Source organism: Malus sylvestris, chromosome 14 (genome assembly GCF_916048215.2).
Source record: "Malus sylvestris chromosome 14, drMalSylv7.2, whole genome shotgun sequence".
Classification (NCBI taxonomy): Eukaryota; Viridiplantae; Streptophyta; class Magnoliopsida; order Rosales; family Rosaceae; genus Malus; species Malus sylvestris.
Window position 1 is genome coordinate 8,900,505 of NC_062273.1, and position 6,710 is coordinate 8,907,214.

At 37.9% G+C, this 6,710-nt stretch overlaps 1 long non-coding RNA gene across 3 annotated transcripts; it reads right to left on the reverse strand.

Annotated features, from left to right (window-relative positions):
* Positions 1-1,161: 1,161 nt before the first annotated feature.
* Positions 1,162-3,658, reverse strand: LOC126598610 (uncharacterized). Of its 3 annotated transcripts, none has more exons than XR_007614901.1 (4): positions 3,353-3,658; positions 2,652-2,865; positions 1,774-1,864; positions 1,162-1,416 (listed from the first exon to the last, which is right to left on the reverse strand). It is a non-coding gene; the product is annotated as an uncharacterized LOC126598610 (long non-coding RNA). The 3 variants fall into 3 exon arrangements; XR_007614900.1 differs by having other exon boundaries at positions 3,316-3,658; XR_007614899.1 differs by lacking the exon at positions 2,652-2,865 and having other exon boundaries at positions 3,316-3,654.
* Between the last annotated feature and the right edge of the window lie 3,052 nt (positions 3,659-6,710).

Sequence of the window (6,710 nt, forward strand, 5' to 3'; positions counted from 1 at the left end):
TTAAGTGATGATGTGGCGCCCATGTGGACAATAATTGGGCACCACGTGTCATTAAAAATATTAAAATATTATTATTATTATTATTATAAAAATTATATATATATATATATATATAATAAAAAAACATGTCCTTCCCCACCCTGACCCCCCTCTCTTCTCTCTCCAACTCCCAACCTCTGCACCTTCCCCCACCCCGAAATTGGACTTGACAAAATGCAAGATCCAGCCAACCCGAAACCGGATCTGAGCTCCAGCTCTCAAGACACATGGCGCAGCCGTTGCCAAACGCAACTCCGAGCGCCTCCTACCACCGTCGAACCTAATCCGAGATCCATTTTCTGATCCCGACGGCCTGGATCTGCTCTAGGACCCGTTCGAAGCCCGTCCTGCAGCTTCAAGGAGCTGGGCGGCTCTGAGGATGAAATATTCAGCACCCACTGGACATGGAGAAGCTCGGATCCAAACTCGATGATGGACCCTCCAATCGACTGTGCTTGGGAGAGAGACGTGAAGAGGGAGGGTGCTTGGGAGAGAGAGGTGAAGAGGGAGGAATGAGGGGGATCGGGGAAGAGGGACAGGGGGTGGTGTTGGGTTGGGGTGCAGGATAATGAGGAGGAAGAGAGGGTGTGGTGAGGAGAGGAATGGTGGAGGAGGTGGTGGTTGTGGAGAAGTGGGGATAAAAATGGGGGAGAGAAAAGGGGGAGCCGAAGAGAATGTTGCAGAGGGAAGAAGGAAGGGAGGTGGAAGACGGGTTAATTTACTTGATTTGGATGTGCAGTGGGGGAATATAGGGGGTGGGGGAAGGTGCAGAGGTTGGGGGTTGCATAGGTGCAAAGAAGAGAAGGGAGAGAGAAAGGAGGGGGGGTCGGGGTGGGGAAGAAGATAGGGTTTTTTTTTTTTTAATAATAATAATAATTTAATATTTTTAATGACACATGGCACCCAGTCATTGTCCACATGGGCGCCACGTCATCACTTAACGGGAGAATTAACAGTTTGACTAACGGATGTATGAAACTGTCCCAAAATTTACACTTTAGGTATGACTCTGAGACGAAAAAAAATTGATGTACTAAATGTTGAAAACCATGAAACATGAGGGTAGTAAACAGTCTTTTACCCTAAAAAAATTGAAAAATCGAAACAGGCTACAAACTGAAATTTAAGCAAAACGAAAGATAAAAAATTTCATAAAATGAAAACCAACGACTTCAGCTGCTAGAATGAACCAAACAGTAAAAGTGGAATATCATTAATGAAAGTATACAAGTATTTCCTCATAAAAAAACGTGTACTTCAGCCAGGCAAAACTGATATATCCAACAGAACTTCAGCAATCCATGCATCTCTATATATAGCCAGGCAAAACTGATTTCACCTCTTTTTTCCAGCTTGGTGGATAATGCAATCATCTTCCTGAAATCCAAACCAAAGGGAAAATGAAAATAAATTGTTAAGGACCTATTTCCAGTGATGTTCAAGGACCAAAACTTTCAATCGGCATTGAGAACTCACAAGCACTGATGCATTGCTACTTTGTTATATTAAATAACAACGAACAAAACATGCAACTTAAATGAGCAGCTAAACCATCATTACTAGCAAACAAGATGTACAAAACAATACAAGTTTGGACAATCATTTAGCTTAGGTCAAATGCAGTGAGATAAATCTCAATGTTATGACATTAATTTCTAAGAAAGATAGCAAATGCTAAAAACCTTAGAGGATCTACAAAGCAGAGTCTAATAAAAAAGTATTTTGAAATCTAACCTTGCTTATATTCCCCAGTTTTGCATCTCATCCAATCTTTGCTCCACAAACAAACTAATCCGGATGATATGTGTAGTATTTGGAGCTCTCACTGACAAAGTCATGAATAGTACCAAAAATTAAAGCGATCGATCTAATTCATCAACTTTAATCAACAAACACTACACGTAAATGTAGAACTACAAATATTTTAAACATGTAAAAGTAACTCATGGATAACAAAAATACAAAATTAATCTACAAAAGCAGAAAGTGGTGAAATGATTCTATCAATTTCAAATCGAGATCAATCCCGACAAGAACCAACATAATCAGCCAATAATGCATATGAAGCTTTGCCTCCTTGAATCCATGGGACCTTATAATGTGGGAACCCAACTGATTTTTTAGCAAAAGAAGTGTCATTTCTTTGATTTTAGAGTAATAGTTGTTTTTTCCTGTCAATTAGTTGTTTTTTTTTTAATTAGCTTATGAAAAAATGGCTTTAAGGATAATGCAAAAGAGGCATCTTTCAAGGGGCATATGGAATGTGTCTCACACCATTTCAATAACTTTTTTTACTTACTATGATCTTCTACATCTCTCCTCTCGCTTCATGAATTTCATTTACAAATTTCTCATTAACTAAGGCCTTTAGCATCATGCCCTTTTTTTAGTAATCAGATATTACAATTTTACACTTGCTTAAATGATGAGTTTTATTATAGTACTAATAGTTATCTAAACCTACCACATGATGACTCACACTTTTGCCTAAAATCTGATAAGACTGCCTTAATATGTAAACCTGAGTGGAAGATTTCTGTAAAGTGAACTCACACATTAATCTTTTGTAGATGAAGGAATGAATGGAAGAAGAAAACCAACTTCTGCACTACCTGTATGATTTGTTCATGTGATTGATCATGGGTAGTTTAGCTAGATCACAAAACTCAATCCATCGGAGTGACACTGGATTACAGTTTAGGATAACTAAAATTGTAATATCTGATTACTAAAATCTGTCACAAGCCGGATGCTTGCATATGAACCTTTGCCCCATGGGACCTTACATTGTGGGAACCCAACTGAGTTTTTGGCACCTTTCATTAACTGGAAAATAAAATAACAAAAAACAAAAAAGAAAAACACTGTAATTATCCTGTAATCGTATCTTAATCTCACTACCATTTCAAATTAAAGGAAAGAAAAAGTTGAAAACCACCTGAGTCAACGAAATATCCTGTAATCATACGACATGGAAATGAATTTAAATAATTAAATTAAATTCACCATTTTGGCTTGATTGATATTGATCGAATATTTCCAGTCTTTCTTTCCCATGGGAAACAAAACAGAAAACTTAAAATAAAATAAAAAAAAGCCAGAAAAGTTGATGAAACAAACTACAATAAGCTATAAACATTAAAAATTAAATGACCAATTTAAAACAAGAATATTATATGCGAGTAAACTTTGACATGCATATAGAAAAGGGAATTAAAATTCAAAATCTAAAATGGATCCCAAAACTGAAAGTTTTTATTTTAGAAAAGAACTTACACTAGAGGATAGCTCACTGAGAGATGATCATCTTTACCTCTAGGGTCGAGGTCCAATTCTGCCAGGCTTGGACGAAAACTGGCCAAAAAATATGCGGTCACCGTTGCTTAGATCTGAAATTGAGGAAATCCGGCTATGAATTTATAGAAATTAACTTGGGGGTTGGAAGGAGGACAGAAAAAGGATTTTGGAGGTATAATTTGACGATCGTTGGTGATCGGGGGACGACGGTGCTGCTGCGTGCAGAAGAAGGGGAGAAAGAGGATACGGGCGGGGGAAAGGAAGGTGGCTGAGGACAAGGAGAGTTTGAGTGAGAGTGGAAAGAGAGAGAGGCGTAAAGTAGAGTAAAAGTAAATCTAAAGGATAAAAAAATAATATTTATTTAAATATATTAAATTAGAGGGCACAATACCCTTTTATTGTGTGTTTGTAAATTAATAAAATAATATCTATCTCTGACATTAAAAGGACACATGCATGCTGGACATAAAATTTTGTGTTCAAACTTTAGTAGGCACAAATACACGACACAAACTAATGTGCTTTTTTGTTAGAGGGCACAATTGAGATATTTGGGTGTTCAATGGACCTTATAAAGCACAATTATTTATTTGTGCTCAATGAAAATGAGAAGGGCACAAATTAATTGTGTTCTTAGCCCATTTTTGTTGTAGTGATTATGTAATACATAGTCGTCATCCTAAAAGCATCTCCATCAGTATCTCAATGTCAATTGGAGATGCTTAAAGTGGAAACCCAATTGCAAGGGCAATTGGGTTCAATTGCAAAGGCAATGAGTTCAATTGCAAAGGCAATGAGTTCAATTGCCATCTCACCTGATATTGGAGCTATCTAATTGGCAGCCCATTCCATGTCACACTCAGTATGAGAGTTGTCCTATTTGAGACTCAATATGGAAATTGCTCTAGTTAGGCAGCACGAGAATATAAAATGTGAAAAAAAAAATTGGGTCAATGTTTCCAAAGCATAATATGTTGTGTGTGTGTGGATCGACTTGCCAATATTAGGATAAATTCAAGACTTTTTAATCAAAATGGTCTCTAATTAAGATTAAAATAACTCTTCACTTTGGTCCTTAAGATTTGAAATCAATAGGAGTGGTTCCTGAGATTGTCCACTAACAATTATTTTGGTCATTCCTTGAAAAATTATGTTAAGCAAGAACCAAAACGAAAAAAAATAAAAAAATAAAAAATAAAACGCTCAATTTAGTAAACAATATGCCAAAATGATTTGACAAAAAATTGAGTCTTTTTGTCATTTTATCCTTACTTAATGGAGATTTTTCACGAAATTACCAAAATGATTGATGGTGAACAAATTCAATGACCACTTCTATCAATTTCAAATCTCAGAGACCAAAATAAAGAGTTATGCTAATCTCATAGATCATTTTGACTAGAAAGCCTAAATTCAATAACATAGGAAAGCCTGGAAGCATCCAAAAACCAAAATTTACTTTGTGTGACTTGATCTTGCATGTATTAAAAGAAAAAGGCATGGACATCGGACTCAGATTCGTATATTGTGTAATGTTTAATATATGCCTAAAACTCTAATTTGATAACGATTTTGTAAAACATAGTCGTCATCCTAAGAGCAACTTCATTGTTGTCAACTGGAGATGCACTAATTTGGAGGCAATCTTCCTAAATATGGTGTTACATAGGTTCATTTGAACTTTACCCGTCAGTAGATTTCCGGTTTTAGTGTCACATTTTTTTTTTTTTTTACAACTGCAATGTTCTATTTTAAACTACTTCAATATACAAGGATAGAGGTTCCAAACTTCACATTCACATCATTCAACTTCAAACTAAACTCTAACAAATTGATAATAATGTTCCACAATCCATATATATAGCAGCAATATTACTACTTAATACATGCACATTGTCAAAAAAGCAAAACAAAAAAAAATAAAATAAAATAAAAACTTGTCATAAAAACTTGGGTAAATTACATAGTAACTCCTCAAGTTTGAGATCTATTACAACCCCATACAACATCTTTAAAACATTTCACTTTCATACCTCAAGTACTATTTTATTTCAATATAATACATCCGTTAGATTTTCCATCCATTAATCCGTTAAATGATGACATGGCTGCCATATTTGTGCCACGTGACTACCAAATGTGTGCCACATGGCTAAAAAAATAATTTTTTAAATTTTTTTTAAAAACCTAAATCTTCTAAATAAATTATAAAATTAAAAAAAAAAAAAACCAAAAACCAAAACCCACTTTGTCTCCCTCCCTCTCTCTCCCCCCCCCCCCCCCCCCACAAAACCCAAAACCCAACCTACAACCTGCAACCCAGAAGAAGAAGAGAAAAAAAAAAATTAAAATCTCATCTTCATCTTCATCTTCCCCAACCCCCCTTCCTTTCAACCCACCCCTTTCTTCCCCCCTCCCGTCTTTCCCAAATCCACTACACCCATCCTCCATGTCCTCCTTCGCACCCACTTCGTCTTCCCTCCCTCCCTCCCTCCCTCCCCCCCTCAAAACCCAACCTGCAACCCAAAAGAAGAAGAGGAGGAAAAAAAAAAAAAAAACTCATCTTCATCTTCCCTGTCCCCCTTTCCTTGCAACCCACCCCTTTCTTCCCCCCTCCCGTCTTTTCCAAACCCACCGCACCCATCCTCCACGTCCTCCTCTGCACCCACCCTCACACCCATAGCACACCCACCCCCTGCACCCACCCTCTTCCCTCCTCTACACACCCCACCGCACCCATCTTCTTCCCCATCTTCATCTTCTCCATTCGTCTTCCCCCCTACTCCTCCCCCATCTTCATCTTCTTCCCCCAACCCCTACCTGCAACCTAGAAGAAAAAAAAAACAAAAAACAAAACCTAGATCTCGTCCGCCATCATCGGGTTCGTGAGGTGAAAATGGGAGGAATGGGTGTGGATTTAAGGAGTGGGGTGTGTAGAGGAGGGAAGAGGGTGGGTGCGGAGGGAGGGTGGGTGCAAGTGCGCTCAGGGAAGGTGGGGGTGGGGTGGGATGGGTTGCAGGGGGAAGAAGATGAATATAAGGGAGAAGAGAGGAGGATGAAGGCAGGTGAGGAAGAGGAATGAGGTTTCTGTGAGGTGGGTGGGTGGGGGTGGGGGAAAAAGGATCTGGGTTTGTTTTTGGTGGGGGGGTTGCGAGGAGATGGGATGGGTTTTATTTTTTGTAGAGAAAATTCAAGTTTTAAAAAAAAAATTAAAATTTTTTTTTTTGGCCACCTGGCACACATTTGGCAGCCACGTGGCACAAATGTGGCAACCACGTCAACGCTTAACGGATTAATGGATGGAAAATCTAATGGATGTATTATATTGAAATAAAATAGTACTTGAGGTATGAAAGTGAAATGTTTTAAAGATG